Below are 17,036 nucleotides of genomic sequence, written 5' to 3'. Positions count from 1 at the left end.
AACTGAATTTCAAATTTCCAAAGTATTTGAGGTGGTCTAAGGTGGGCTGCAGTCCATATGGTCGCTAAGAGTTGGACATGAGCGAGCGACTTCACTTTCACTTTTCACTTTCATGCATTGGAGAAGGAAATGGCAACCCACTCCAGTGTTCTTGCCTGGAGAATCCCAGGGATGGGGGAGCCTGGTGGGCTGCCATCTATGGGCTTGCACAGAGTCGGACACGACTGAAGCAACTTAGCAGTAGCAGCAAGATCCAAATAGCAAAGCATTCTGAATATATTGTTTTTCTTCCTGAAATTTATTCTTATAATTTACTTCAGAATCAAGAGGATGAGAAGGAAATTCATATTTATTCCACAAATGCCTTGTCTGAACACTTTTTTGAAAACTTTATGTTTTATGAAAACTTTATGTTTTTTGGAAACTTTACGGTTACTTATATAACCAACTATATGCTCTTGTTGTTTAGTCTGTAAGTCACGTCCTGCCAGGCTCCTCTGTCCATGGGATTTCCCAGGCAAGGATACTGAAGTGGGTTGCCATTTCCTCCTCCAGGGTATCTTCCTGACTCAGGGATCAAACCCACATCTCCTACATTAGCAAGCAGATTCTTAACCACTGAGCTACCAGGGAAGCCCTAAACTATATGCTCTAAAAGTAGTATATTCACGTGAATTAGTCAACAAGGTTTTTCCAGCGGTCATGTATGGTGTGAGAGTTGGAATATAAAGAAAGCTGAGCACCGAAGAATTGATGCTTTTGAACTGTGGTGTTGGAGAAGACTCTTGAGAGTCCCTTGGACTTCGAGGAGATCCAACCAGCCCATCCTAAAGGAGATCAGTCCTGGGTGTTCATTGGAAGGACTGATGCTGAAGCTGAAACTCCAATATTTTGGCCACCTGATGCAAAGAGCTGACTCATTTGGAAAGACATTGATGCTGGGAAAGATTGAGGGCAGGAGGAGAAGGGGATGACAGAGGATGAGATGGTTGGATGGCATCACCGACTCAATGGACATGGGTTTGGGTGGACTCCCAGAGTTGATGATGGACAGGGAGGCCTGGCGTGCTGCGGTCCATGGGGTCGCAAGGAGTTGGACATGACTGAGTGACTGAACTGAACTGAATCAACAAGGACCATCTAACAAAGAGCTGAACTGAAACATTTAACCAGTGAAAGTGTGAGGGATTATCTCAACTATTTCATGTTTTAGAATTGATATTTCTAGACTCCATATTACAGTATAATTATGTGGGGAAATTTTTTCTATCACATTGAAAAGTCTAACTTTTTCTGACCAGACTAATAGACCATGCTGTCTAGACATAGTCTTTTCCTGTGAGGACATGGCTAAAATGGATTTTTAAATACTAGTTCCTTTGGCTCTGCATTTACCTAATTTCCCTTCTGAAAGATAAGCCCTAACTCAGGTAGCTGCTACAGATTTTCTCTTTTGTGGCATGATTCACTTTTCTCCTACTGACCTTCCTTTTTCAGCAATAATTGCAATGAAAATTAATAGCAATTGGGAAATCAAGAAGAATTTTACCCAAGAAACTTGAGAATGTGAGAAAAACTGAAAACTTGAAAGGTAGTGTCCTTTATAAGTACTTTCTTGAAATTGTTTATTTGTTGCCTTAATCATGTTGCTTGGAACTATTGGCTTTCATATAAACACAATTAAGAAACATTTTCTTTTCACATAAAAAACAGATGGGTACTTGTTTTCTAATAAAGCAAAATGATGACAGAATGAAAAGGAAAAGAAGAGAAGCTCTCCAAAACCTACAAACTTGTAATTTCTTTTTCCTCTTAAAAAATACTAAAAGGTCTTTTTTTTTTTTTTTTTGCCCCTTCATTTGGGAATTTATCTTCTCAGCTCTTTCAAAGCCACTCAGAAGAAACTCAAGCCCATAATAGCTGGAAACAAAAAATAAGTGGCAGTTACTTTGTAAGTGACCACTTACAAAGCAGAGGCTTCTTTTACGTATAGTCTCCATGTCGTTTACTTCAATTTGAATCACCCATTTCTTAGCTGTTTCAAATTCTTGTCAACTCTAGTGATCCTTTTTCTTTACATACCACACTACAGATTAAAGTCACTGATTTTGCATAGAAAAAAGTGAAGGAAAAAAAAAACACTGAGAACCCAATTTTAATCAGCTACTGGGAGAAAAATGGTCAGTCTGTTAACAATTATTAAACAGTCACCATGTGTGGAGTGATGAAATAGATTCTGTGTGGGGAAACGGGAAGCAGAAGAGAGTAACCATACTGCCTGAAGAACTCAAAATGTAACAGGGACAGAACAAATCTCACAGACACTGAACAAATACAAAGGTAATGACGTGGCAAAAGTACAGGGGAAATATGCCTGAGTGTTTCATGCAGGACCAAAATCAAAGATGAGTCTAACTTACCATCTTACCTGCTGGGGTATAGTTCACTTCACTCCTCTTTACTGCCTTGCGCTACTTATAGAATAGACTATAGGACAGACAAGCAGGGTCTGACAGATGCAACATGTATCAGCCTCTCATCACACCATTATGCAAATCTGACCACTCAAATTTCCCTCCAAATATGTGAATTCAGATGTTTCAAAGTAACTTTTTAATCCCCAAACTATATTCTAGAAAACCATTAACTTAAATTTTCATTAGAGAGTGAATGCTCCCCCTGTCTCTTCCACACTAGTTTAATAAAAACAATTAAACTTGATTAATAGTTTTCACTGGATTCCTGAAGAAAAAAGAATTTTTAAAAAGAAACAATTCTCCATGTGTGAATCTCAGCCAAGTGAGCAGAAGACAGTGTGAAAAATGAAAGATGGCTCTGTCTTTCCATGCAGTGTTGGGGAGAGCATGGTGCTGCCTCTCCTGTTTATCTTGATAAGGGGCTGTCCAAACAGAGGGCAATTTTTGAAAAATAGTAGATAATGAACACAGAACAGCAACCTGGGAAAATCACTAAGCAAGTCAAACAGCTAGCACTCAGCTTTTCCTTCTCTCTTTTCCTACATTTGTTGGCAATGAGAATAACCAAAACACAGGATCACACGCATTGAACTTTTTCTAGATAAAATTCCTATTTCAAAAATAGTAAATTCCTAGTGGGAACATGATAAGAAGTATATTGATTCTTTTGCAGATAGATAGTTATTGCTGTGGATGCCAGTGTTTTTGTTGATTTTTTTTTTAAGTGCTCAAAAAAAAAAAAAATACCATCCATCTGTCCTTAATCTGGAAATGACTCAATGGTTTGCAAGCTTTTGTTTAAAGCTCACAGAATTGCTATACATTGATTTGACTGCCTAAATGTGAAACTGAAGCCTTCAGTGAGACACCCAAGTGAGAAAATTATTAGAGGAACAGAATTATGTTTTTTAATAACCATTTATTGTCATCCAGTGTATTTAACTTAATACCTTATGTCTCTTTGACATCTAGTTAAAATGTTAGTCTCATCTAACTGAAACTGATGAAATCTAAAATGTATAATTAATGACCTCCTTTGCAGAAGAGTAGAAAATTAACTTTATTTCTTTTAGAAAAGGTGTTATTCTCATGAATATCCAAATTTCTCTAAGTTGTTGAAAGTAGTTTAGCTTAATAATCTTATTTTTAAAAATCACAGAATTTTTATTCTTCCTTTTGCAAAAGAAATAAAAGCCACATGCACTGTAACATTAATGCTCAAAATTAGAAATTTTTGTTAGCTACTTCCATTCTCAAACCCCATACTCATTGCTTGTCATGCCCCCTTTTTACCCTTTTGTATTATTTCTGCACTTATCTGTCTCCCTCACAAGATAGTAAACTCTTGGTAAAGCAGGAAATAGGACTTGTTCATTAGAAGCTTTAGCACTCCCATCTCCTAGTCCAACAAAGTGGATACAGTAGGCATTGTACTCCAATAAATGTTGGTCCATAAATATTTTAAAACTTAATAACTGTGCAAAATATTGCATTTGTTTCTATACACAAAAATAGGGAATTGTTGATATCACAGCCAAGGTGACACCAAGAGTTCCAAGTGGGCACACGGTGTATAAGCAATCCCTTACCCACCTTCCCCTTCCTCTAACTGGCCCGAAGCTGCTGTTTGATTGAGCAATATAACATTCCTCCTTACTTACCCCCAAGGCTGCTCTGGATACCAAATATGTACTAAGTTCTCCAAGGTTGAGTGTCCCTGTGGGGAGAGCTTAGCTGTGAACAATGCTTTATTCCAAAGAAAAACAGAGTCCCAAAGAAACCCCTCTAGACTTTCCCAGCCTGCTAATCTGTGTGGGAATCTAATGCTGTTCTGGACAAGAAAAGGCAGAGTTCCTTAGGTAGTATGCATGTGCTTAAGGAAAATGGTTCCACAGCCTAAGTCTGATTGGAAAAGGGAATATTTATCAGCCGCTGAAAGTTGGCCTAGAGCAATGGTGACAGTGAGTGTCACGGGTCTGTGGAGTGTTTGTCTAAATCTCCTTAGAGTCGATTGTATTTCTGTCATCAGCAGAGCCAGTGGTCTAGTACACAAGGGTTAAGGTGTTTGGCTTCTCATTCTCATCTCTACTCTGGTAGAAGCCAAGCATCCTCAATAGGGAGTGAAAAGGCAGGAGAAGAAACCCTTGGAGTTCAGCCTCCCCAGCTCCAAGAGGAGCAGCAGTGAGGGGAAAAAAAATAATAATAAGCAGAACTAGCTTGAGGCTGTGGTTAAAGAGAACTGAGAGTCCTGGTCCTGGACCAGGCAGCCCAAGAATCAAGCACAGAACCAGAATTAGTTCCAAGTACAAGATTTGCAATAAACAGCAAAGGGCCAGAGGGGTCAGGGAGAGCTGCAATGATATGCTGAAGGAGGAAACCTTTGATGTTGTTCCATTCACAAATGTACCAGCGAGCAAGGAACTGCTAATGGCCCTGGCCAGATTTCTTTTTTCTCAGTTCCCAAATTATCAGAATGAGAGTGGGAGATTACAGAATTCAGATGCCTGCCCTTTAGTGTGTGTGCTCAGTCACTCAATCATGTGGGATTCTTTGTGACCCCATTGACTATAGCCTGCCAAGCTCCTCTATCCATAGCATTCTTCAGACAAGAATACTGTAGTGGGATGCCATTTCCTCCTCCAGGGGATCTTCCCAACCCAGGGATCAAACACAAGTCTCTTGTGCTTTTTGCATTGGCAGGCAAGTTCTTTACCACTGTGCCATCTGAAAAGCCTGCCTGCCCTTCTAGAAACAGTTTAGCTTGGAGTGCTTGTTTCTTTCCCAAAATCAGCATCAGAGAACCATCCATTGTCTCTGAGAGAGAGGGAGAGCAGCGATGCAGAAGGTGTCCGAGATGGTCACGACAAATGGAAACTGGTGAAAGCGGCCTTTGAAAAAGTCTCAGGAAGTCAGCAAAAAAGAAGTCCTATCTGTGGTTCCAGGAGTAGCACCTCTGCCTGAGATCAGTGAAGGGGTGTGAGCCAGAATAACTCAGACACATTACTTTAGCAAATAATAGGTGGTATGTGAGCAGGTGAGAGGATTCTGGGAGACCAAGGGTGTCAGGGTGAGGCATAAAGCAAAATTTGCTGAAGGAAACAGTTGGCGGTGCGACGCTCTTCCTGCGGTACACAAAACCTATGGAAATGTGACTGTCCCAGTGGGATTGGATGGCTCATACCAAGACTGGGACTCACCTGGATACTGTGGGCATAGACACGAGGGAACTGGGTGCCTTCATTTGTCATCTGCATCAGCATGCTTCGTATATTCATTGCGTGCCCAGTAGACACAGGCATTGTTCTAAGACCGGGGATATACAGTAGTGAGCATAAAAGATAAAAACCCTGCCCTCATGAATTTTGAGTATATAATACGAGGATGGTGACAAGGGTAATGGAGAAAATATATCAGGGAAGGAGGGAAAGGAGTGATGGTGGGGATGGCTCCCAGGAGTTCCTGGAGTCACTACTTCCTCCTTTAGGAAAATGGCGGTTTGTGTCCTCTGGGAGCCCTCGGAGCCTGCCCTTGCTGCCGCCTTCTCTCCAGGGGCTGCTCCCTTCATGACAGCTTCCCTGTGGGGTGCCCTTCAGCACTAGGCCTTCACAGGAAACTCAGAGCACTGCTGGAACCTGGAGAGGAATGGATAGAATGGGTCTCCTTTCCTCCGCCACACTAACCTTTTAGTTTCCACAAGAATAACCCAGCAGACTGCATCGATTTCAGCAATTTTCTTTCCTAAAAAATGAGTGGAATTTCAAAAGAGAATAAAAACAGAGGCAGAACAAATAGTAAAATTCCAGCAACTTGGACTTTTTCCTTGAGGGTCAGATGCACCACACAGACACATCTTAAGAATTAAACCTTCAGGAAAGAAGGTCCCTGTGGAACCCTTTCCCCAGGCCCTGCTTTGGTTCTTTTACACCCACAAAGGTGCACGCACACATACATACACACACACTCATACAACCTTCTTTCCGCCACCACATTTAAACAGATATCTGCTGATGACAGAAAAAAGGCAAACCAGTATAGACCAACCGTCTCTAGTTTCTATCAATTCCTAAATGTTACCTGGCTGGCATAGGAGGTTAGTTCTTCATTAATAGGTCTCTTGAACCTTTCCCTTTTTTTTTCATTGTTTAGTATTTTTCAGTATTAACTGAGAACCATCTCCTGATTTACATTGTCTCCATCTTATAAACAGCCATTTAGTTTCTAAAGTCTAGGATTTCTTCCTTTCCCAAATTGATTCTGTATTCAGGAACAGCTCTAAGTGCAAAACAGCATAGAAATCCAACTCCATGAAAAAAAATGATACGAAATAAGAAAATGAACCCCCAAATTTTCCTTAGTAGTTATACAATATAGCTTGAAATTCATCTCTGAAATTTCCTCTTTGACTGGACACAAAAAGAATAAAGAAATTAAAATTACCAGTATATCAGGAATGGAATAGCTATTGAATACTCAGAAAAATGAAGGTTAAGTGATTTGGTATTTTTGACCCAATCAACTATTAGAAAAAAAAAGACTAGTTTAAACACAACCCTCACTGGACCATGCTTCAGCGTGGGAAAACTGATCATGGCCACTTAGATTTGTCAAGGATCATTTAAGTGTTTAGTAGAAGAAAATTTTAATATTCCTCTAATATTGAACTAGAGGAATACTGTGTCTGAGAGCTCATGCACTCAGGTTTTCAGTTCAGTCTGATTTTGATGAGCACTGTCCCTTTTATTTTCTACAGATTATTTTCCTATAAGTTTTTCCTGGAAAAGTTGCATTTTCATCTAATATTCTCTTTATGCAAATTAAGGTTATTTACATATATAAAACAGGTTAAGAAATCAAAATGACATCCAATTGATATTTGCAGGCAATTTCATCTGCGTATTTTTCAGTTTCATAGAATTTAAATTTAGCAGTTTCTGACTTGGATTCAATTAGATTGGTACACTTAAGAGTTAAGCTGATTTTCTTTCATTAAAGTTTAGTTTCTGAGGTTTAATCAGTGAACATATAATTGCTTAAAGTATTCATTTTATGAGATTTTTCAATAAATCATCAAAGATGCTTAAAATCTAAAAACCAGTGCTATTTTTATACCTGTGGTCATAGATACACAGCACAATTTTTGCAGCTAGTCAGCTTGCTCTACTTTAATCTAATAAACCAGCTGGAAAAATGGTTCTGTTTTCTCTCTGCTGGATTTCTTTCTTTTTCTTCTTCTATATGAATATGGCCCCTTGATACTTTATCATTCTGTCTCAACGGCCATAAGATTTTATTTCAAATCATTCTTTGATTCCTCAGGTAACAGTTAACATTGAGAGTTTACTCTAAGCTAGACACAGTATTGAATTATTTCATTTAATCCCCATAATACCCCCTTAGACACCTTTACCATCACTATCCTTATAAAGATAAGAAAAGTAATGCACAAAGAAGTCAACATTAGGAAATAATACCTACTTTCCAAGTCCATCATAGTCTCATTAAGTGAAAAAGTATATATGTAAAGTATGGAGCTGTTCAAGGCCTTGCATGTTCTTATTAAATGCAATGAGATATGTGAAGCACGCAGCATAATGCCTAGCATACTTTTTGCATTGTAAGCATTCAAAGAGAGTTTCCATTGTTCTCTCAGTGTATGTTTCTCTGTTAGAGTAAATGGTTCACCCTGTTTCAGGAATTTGTTTAGCTAAATGACCTTGAACAAAGTGCTTCACAGCTTGTAAACTGGAAGGCAGGATTCTTACCCCAGGGAGTTCTTGTCTGGGGCCCTAGCTCTTACTCAGTACAAAGTTGTTGCTGTTGTTATTCAGTTGCTAAGTCATACCCAACTCTTTGCAACACCATGGACTACACAGCACACCAGGCTCCTCTGTCCTCCAATATCTTCCAGAGTTTGCTCGAATTCACGTCCATTGAGTCAGCAATGCTTTCTAACCACTTTTCATCCTCTGCTGTCCTCTTCTCCTTCTGCTTTCAATCTTTCCCAGCATCAGGTCTTTTCCAATGAGTCGGCTCTTTGCATCAAATGGTTAAAATATTGGAGTTTCAGCTTCCGTAACAGTCCTTCCAATGAATATTCAGGGTTGATTTCCTTTAGGACTGACTGGCTTGATCTGCTTGCAGTCTAAGGGACTCTCAAGGGTCTTCTCCAGCATCACCATTTGAAAGCATCAGGTTTTCAGGGCTCAGCTTTCTTTATGGTCCAACTCTCACATTTGTACATGACTACTGGAAAAACCATAGTTTTGAATATATCTACCTTTGTTGGCAAAGTGATGTCTCTGCTTTTTAATACACTGTCTAGGTTTGTCATAGCTTTCTTTCCAAGAAGCAAGTGTCTTTGAATTTTATGGCTACAGTCCGCATCTGCAGTGGGGACTGCAGGAAAATAAAATCCACCATTGCTTCCACTCTTTCCCCTTCTATTTGCCATGAAGTGATGGAACAAAATACCATGATCCTAATTTTTAGAATGTTGAGTTTCAAGCCAGCTTTTTCACTCTCCTCTTTCATCCTCATCAAGAGGCTCTTTAGTTCCTCTTCACTTTCTGCCATTAGAGTGATATCATCTGCATATCTGAGGTTGTTGATATTTCTCCTGGCAACCTTGATTCCAGCTTGTGATTCATGTAGCCTGGCATTTCTCATGATGTACTCTGCATAGAAGTTAAATAAGTAGGGTGATAATATATAGCCTTTCATACTCCTTTCCCAATTTTGAACCAGTCAGTTGTTACATGTAAGGTTCTAACTGCTACTCCTTGACCCACAAACAGCTTTCTCAGGAGATAGGAAAGATGGTCTGCTAGGCCCATCTCTTTAAGAATTTTCCACAGTTTGTTTTGATCCATACAGTCAGAGGCTTTAGTGTATTCAATGAAACAGAAGTAGATGTTTTTCTGATATTCCCTTGCTTTGTCCATGATCCAACAAATGTTGGCAATTTGATCTCTGGTCCCTCTGCCTCTTCAGTACTATACATTTCTGGATAAACAATACAGCATTGATTAGTCCATCAAATCAACATATATTCCACTGTATTACACTCTCATGGTACATAATGGATACCTCTGTTCCCACACTGATTTGAGAATATCAACCATAGTCAAATCTAGATGACAATGTCAAGGTGTAAATAAGAAAGGAAGATATAAAATGTAAAAAGTACACACAGTAAAGGGTGTAGGACTATAGTGGACACTCTCATAAAAACTGTTAATCTAGACTCAAGACTGGGTAGTCATGACCTATCTCTTGGTGGAAAGAGAAAGTACAAAAAAATATAAGGCCCCAAATGTAAGAGGGATGATGAAGCATCTTGTTCATAACCTTCATCTTGGTGATGCTTTTAAATCAACAAGGAAAATAGTATAGTTGACTATGTCAAAGCCTTTGACTGTGTGGATCACAATAAACTGTGGAAAATTCTGAAAGAGATGGGAATACCAGACCACCTGACCTGCCTCCTGAGAAACCTATATGCAGGTCAGGAAGAAACAGTTAGAAATGGACATGGAACAACAGACTGGTTCCAAATAGGAAAAGGAGTACGTTAAGGCTGTATACTGTCACCCTGCTTATTTAACTTATATGCAGAGTACATCATGAGAAACACTGGGCTGGATGAAGCACAAACTGGAATCAAGATTGCGGGAGAAATATCAATAACCTCAGATATGCAGATGACACAACCCTTATAGCAGAAAGTGAAAAGGAACTAAAAAGTCTCTTGATGAAAGTGAAAGTGGAGAGTGAAAAAATTGGCTTAAAGCTCAACATTCAGAAAACGAAGATCATGGCATCTGGTCCCATTACTTCATGGGAAATAGTTGGGGAAACAGTGGAAACAGTTTCAGACATTTTTTGGGGCTCCAAAATCACTGCAGATGGTGACTGCAGCCATGAAATTAAAAGACGCTTACTCCTTGGAAGGAAAGTTATGACCAACCTAGATAGCATATTCAAAAGCAGAAACGTTACTTTGCCAACAAAGGTCCATCTAGTCATGGCTATGGTTTTTCCTGTGGTCATGTGTGGATGTGAGAGTTGGACTGTGAAGAAAGCTGAGTGCTGAAGAATTGATGCTTTGGAATTGTGGTATTGGAGAAGACTCTTGAGAGTCCCTTGGACTGCAAGGAGATCCAACCAGTCCATTCTGAAGGAGATCAGCCCTGGGTGTTCTTTGGAAGGAGTGATGCTAAAGCTGAAACTCCAGTACTTTGGCCACCTCAGGCGAAGAGCTGACTCCTTGGAAAAGACTCTGATGCTGGGAGGGATTGGGGGCAGGAGGAGAAGGGGATGACAGAGGATCAGATGGCTGAATGGCATCACCGACTCAATGGACGTGAGTTTGAGTGAACTCCAGGAGATGGTGATGGACAGGGAGGCCTGGCGTGCTGCGATTCATGGGGTCGCAAAGAGTCGGACACGACTGAGCGACTGAACTAAACTGTAATTTAAGAAACCTTTAAAGATGTAATCAGTCTTCTTGAATGCTACCAAACTGCTCTTTCTACAACACAAATCTGATATTCCTCAGCCAGGAATATCTTTCGATGGCTACTCATCACCCACAGGGTCACCATGATCTGGCCTTGTTTCTTGCAGTTTCTCTCCTTTCCCAAACTTGCACAGACCACTTGATGTAGTGGAGAGTACTTGGGTTTTGAAACTAGAAAGATGCAAATTTGGATTTCTTACTCCACTACTCCAAAGTGAGTGATCTAGAGGAATTTAACCTCTGACTTTTATAGCCTTCTCTATGACTTGAGGATAATTATAAACACCTTTGTGGTTGTATTATTTGGATTAAATATGACATTGGGGCTTCTCCAGTGGCTCAGCAGGTAAAGAATCTGCCTGCAATGCAGGAAACACAGGAGACTTGGGTTCAATCCCTGAGCTGGAAAGATCCCCTGGAGGAAATGGCAACCCACTCCAGTATTCTTGCCTGAAAAATCCATGAACAGAAGAGCCCGGCAGACTATAGTCTATGAGGTTGCAAAGAGTCAGATGGAACTGAACAGATTAGAGAGAGTGTGACATTATTTGGATTAAATAATATAACACAATGCCTAGCATGCCCTAGGAATTTTTGAAATTCAATTTGTTTTAATCCCATTATATTTTATTTGTATATTTTTTCTATAATCATATCAATACATGGAAAAATTTCCAAGTTTCTTCATTTCTTTATGACCCATTTTATTCATCTTTAAAATGGTCACTAGAAGAGTTTTAATGAGGAATGGAGAAAATAATGAAAGCAAGGTGTGTAGAAATTACTCAATAAATGTTAATTATATTATTGTCACTGCTGCTGCTGTTAGTCCATGAACTCCTTGCACACAGAGATAGTGTCTTATTTTTCCTTTTATCCCCAGTGTCTTACCTAGCACTTACTTATACAGTGGATCCTCAACACACTTCTAAATTATGAACAAAAGAGTTTTATCTGCTCTGCTCTTGAGGCAGGATTTCTTGAGACCCACCAACACTACTGGATTCAAAAGTAGTTCCAAATCTCCTATTCTTAGTGCTGCTAGAGATTTCAGAACCTAACTTTATTACAGTTACCATAGAAGAGAACCCCCAAACCTCACTACTTCAGCAGAAAATGTTTCTCTCTCATGGTACAGCCTAAAGCATATCGGATTCCTAAGGTTTGTGATGGAGATAAAATTACCAAAAATAGGTAAGTTCCCATAGAGTAGCATTAGTGTGTATATTTATTTATATGTATGACTTCCTTAACTATCGATACCCCTTTGTCCATAATCATTAATGCAGTGTTTTGTCTTTCATAAGAATTCAGAAGGTATTTATCATTTACTAATCAAACTACACAATAAAGTTAAGCTGCTATTCAAATATTATAGGGCAAAAAAAATCTTATCAAAGAAAATTTTAATATAAAAGCCTGTATTTACTGATTGTCTAAGTTAGCTTTGCAAGAATATTAACTAAATCATATTCACATTGAAAGCTCTTTTTGTACCAATTTAACGCACTTCTATGTTAATAAGTTTTTTCAGCTAGATTAGTATGTTTATGACAGAGATGATAAGTATTCTTTTGTACACCAGTTCAGTTCAGTTGCTCAGTCGAGTTTGACTCTTTGCAACCCCACGAACAGCAGCACACCAGGCTTTCCTGTCCATCACCAACTCCCAGAACTTGCCAAAAATAAAAAAATGTCCATCAAGTCGATGATGCCATCCAGCCATCTCATTCTCTGTCATCCCCTTCTCCTCCCACCTTCAATCTTTCCAGCATCAGGGTTTTTTCCAGTGAATCAGTTCTTCACATCAGGCGGCCAAAGTATTGGAGCTTCAGCTTCAGCATCAGTTCTTCTAATGAGTATTCAGGACTGATTTCCTTTACAGTTGACTGGCTTGATCTCCTTGAAGTCCAGTGGACTCTCAAGAGTCTTCTCCAACACCATAGTTCAAAAGCATCAAGTCTTCAATGCTCAGCTTTCTTATAGTCCAACTCTCACATCTGTACATGACTACTGGAAAACCCACAGCTTTTCCTAGGCGGACCTTTGTCGGTAATGTCTCTGCTTTTTAATATACTGTCTAGGTTTGTCATAGCTCTTCTTCCAAGGAGCAAGCATCTTTTAATTTCATGGCAGCAGTCACCATTTGCAGTGATTTTGGAGCCCAAGAAAATGAAGTCTGTCACTGTTTCCATTGTTTCCCCATCTATTTGCAATGAAGTGATGGGACCAGATGCCATGATCTTTGTGTTGTTTTTTTTTTAATTTTAAGCCAGCTTTTTTACTCTTCTGCACACAGGAGTCTGAATATTCCTGAATTCAATGTAGAGAGTGTTCGAGCATGATAAATACTGAATATTTTCTCTTCATAGCCACTAAGTGCTTTGCTGATATTGACTCATTTAATCCTTTCAACAAACCCCATGAGAGAAGTCTTATTATTATTCCCTTTTACAGATAAAAGAACTGAGACACAGAGAAGTTTCAACACTTGCTCAAGGACTCACAGCTGGGGAATGACAGCCAGAATATAACTTCAGGCAACCTAACGAATATTCTGTGTTCTTTACCACCTCCTTTACTGTTCCTATAATAGAGCATAGGAAACAAAAATTCTTTACAAAGTAGAAAGGACTGTGTAGAATACCACACAGGCAAATTGTCATTCTAAACAATATGTTTTTATATTGTCTTTTACTTTTTTTAATTTAAAAAAGCTTAAGCTTTAGTATAGCCTCAATTGACAGCACTTAAGTTATGAATTATCCTGGGAGCTGCTTTCTTGATGCCAAAAGGCATTTGATTTGATGTGGCAAAATAATACAATCCAGTTTTAAGGGTAAATTTGAACTGAACTCAAGATTTGCTTTTTTAAAAACAATCTGTAATCTTCAGTTACCAATGGCTGATTTCCAGATTCTATTTTGAAAGTGATAATTAGGCCTGGAAATTTTCGCTAACTTTGTTATGTAAATCACACCTTTGGGGAAAAAAATGGACAAAATAACACAATAGCAATAGAAAACCATTTTACCCTGAATAATATTTTTTCACCTATTCAGTTAGATGATATACGTGTGAGGCTTTTTTGCCATACTCAATGACTCCTCAAGTATTTAAAAATTCAGCCTCCAATTTAAAAAAGAATGGTCCTTGTTTTTGTTTATTCCAACCCCAGATATAATCTTGAGTTCCTCAGATTCTGGTTTCCCACCCCTTGACTGGTTGGAAGCTCATTATAAAATCTTGTACCACCAGAATCTTAAATAACTTTTCTCTTTTTCATCACATCCCAGTCCCACCCTATCTCCTATTTTGGACAGCTTTTCTCTGGAAAGAAATATAAATTAATCTCTGAATCATGTTTTTAAATTCCTATTTCTACACTTCCTAAAAACTTCGAGACTGGCCTAATTATACAACTCAGGAGGACTTTTCTTAGTCGAGGTAATCCCCAAATAAAACTCTATACCCTCTCTGGCACAATCAATTGCAGATAACTTCTCTGGATCAGACAAAAAAAAAAAACTATATCAGCTCTGTGCCACTTCACGGTGGAAGGCAAAATGAAAATGGTCCCACCAAATAGCACTGGACACCCTATTCTGGCTCCCTGAGAAGCAATGTCTGGTTTTGATGGGAAAATTCAATTCCAATGATAGATTCAAGACATCTGCAAAACTGAATATATCTCTAAATACAGCACAGCTTGAAAAACAGATCAGATCTTGTTTCAAAACACTATGTTGTTAACCCTTTTCAAGATTCAGAATTATATCCTCATCATTAAAGAGAAAAAGTATCACATAAAATCACTTTGTATGCAAATATTTGCTTGTATCTCAAAAGATGACATTCCATGGTGGCCACATTCTACCTTAAATTACTTACCAAATGGCATCCAATGGCTTTCTGATTGCTAAGCGCAAGAACAAAAGCAAAATGGATATAATTCTCCTATTCATAAGTCGAGGTCAGAACAGAGAGGCTGACTCATCATAGAGTCGTTACAGCGAGTCGCAGCCTTTTCTACCATCATTCTGTTCATTTGTTATTATGAGCTATACAATTGCTGGTTTTCTTTCTTTCTTCATTCAGGGCAGAAACATAAGGTTTAAACCAGAGAGAATGGAGTCCTTACTGGCTCTTTTCTCTCATTTCCCCACTTGACAGGCTAGTTAGTTGGCTTACGTAGCCAGCTGGGCACAAATGCCTTTGTATCTCGCCTCCTCATGCCTTCCTGCTTTACTCACTTGTCAGTGTGCTTTTGTCTCGTCTTCTGAGAGGGTTGGTTTCCAGAGCACATATGCTGTCTTTGTTGCAAGATATGACATTTACCATAGTGCAGTTTAATACATATTTTAATAATTTACCTACTTTAAAGAAGTCACTTTCCCTTTACAGGCAGACCTCAGATATATTGCAGGTTCAGTTCCAGCCCACCACAATAAAATAAGTATCACAAAAAGTGAGGTACACAATTTTTTTGTTTCCCAGTGCTTACAAAAGTTGTTTACATTATACTGCAGTCTATTGTGTGCATTGTCTTAAAAAAATAATGTGCATACTTTAATTACAAGATATTACTAAAAAGCGCTAATCATCATGTCATATCATCTTATGATATGACAAGTATTTTATTGCTGAAAAGTGCTAATCATCTTCAAGGAGTCGTATCTTTCGGCAGTAGTAACATCAGAGATCACTGATCACGGGTCACCATAACAAATACAAAAGAATGCAAAGTTTGAAATACTGGGAGAACTGCTAAATGTGACACAAAGTGAGCGAGTGAGCAAATGCCATTGGAAAAATGGTGCTGAAAGGCTTGTGACACTAAGGGTAATCATCAGATCCATTAAAAGTGCAACCTGTCTTCACTGATTAGGGTCCTTAACCCCTGCTACAAAAAAAAGGTGCATGTTCTCCAAGCATCAAGTACTGTAGCCTAAACAACAGATTATTTGCCACAATTCTTTTTTAAGAGCTTGAAGCCAGTGATGTCCAGTTCAAGCTCCAGACTGTTAAAACTGGTTAGGACCATGGACCCTTCAACTGGGCATGAATGAATTTCCTCTTGGTCACGTTTTGATGTCAGAGGGCCAAAAACTCCACCCTTAGAAAGTACTAAGACTGCCATCTTTTGAATGTGAGTCACATAAAATTTAGATGCACCTGCCCAGAACGAAGATTATCTCATCCTTTTCCTATTTTCAGTCATCTTTTCCCCATACTCCCCACACCTCAGCTTTATCCCATAAATATCCCTTCGACTTTCAAGAGGCAGATTTGAGATTTGTCCTCCCATCTCCTGGCTTGGCTGCCTCATGAATAAACTCTCTGCTCTTTCTGTTGCCAACCTCAGCATCTCAGCATTTGCTGTGCATTAGGCAACTGAGCCTGGTTTAATAATACTTGCTCGACACTGGGTTGCCACAAACCTTCAATTTGTGGTGGTGGGGCGGGGGGGGAACAACAGCATCTGTAAAGCACAGTAAATCAAAGCAAAGTTTATCTGGATTTATATTCTTCCCAGTGATTGAAGATCCTATACAATAAGGGGACTTTTGTTTTTCAAGCTCTAAGTGCTATTATATCTAGTTTTTTGTAAACATACTGACTCAACAAAATCTTCCCTGATTTCATAATATTTCCCTTTTATTTATTAATAATATCTTATTCTATTTTTTCTTACTCTCAACTTGCATATCAGAGGTTCTGAAATCTGTTGCATATCAGAAATGCCTGGAGAAACCCTAACCTTGTGAATTCTGACTCAGCCCTGAAACACCCAAGAAACTCTGTTTTTATTTATTTATTTATTTATGAGGCTTTATTTTTTTTTTAATTTAAGTTTATTTATTTTAATTGGAGGCTAATTACTTTACAATATTGTATTGGTTTTGCCATACATCAACATGAATCTGCCATGGGTGTACATGTGTTCCCCATCCTGAAACCCCCTCCCTCCTCTCTCCCCTCTGGGTCATCCCAGTACACCAGCCCCAAGCATCCTATATCCTGCATTGAACCTGGACTGG

At 38.9% G+C, this 17,036-nt stretch overlaps 1 pseudogene; it reads left to right on the top strand.

Annotated features, from left to right (window-relative positions):
- The first annotated feature begins 5,965 nt into the window (after positions 1 to 5,965).
- LOC101113920 (large ribosomal subunit protein uL24-like) overlaps positions 5,966 to 17,036 on the top strand; it is a 44,241-nt pseudogene continuing 33,170 nt past the window's right edge.

This window comes from Ovis aries, chromosome 2 (genome assembly GCF_016772045.2).
Source record: "Ovis aries strain OAR_USU_Benz2616 breed Rambouillet chromosome 2, ARS-UI_Ramb_v3.0, whole genome shotgun sequence".
In the NCBI taxonomy this organism is placed as follows: Eukaryota; Metazoa; Chordata; class Mammalia; order Artiodactyla; family Bovidae; genus Ovis; species Ovis aries.
The sequence above is the reverse complement of the archived record's forward strand: the minus strand, read 5'-3'. Positions and strand labels throughout refer to the sequence as shown.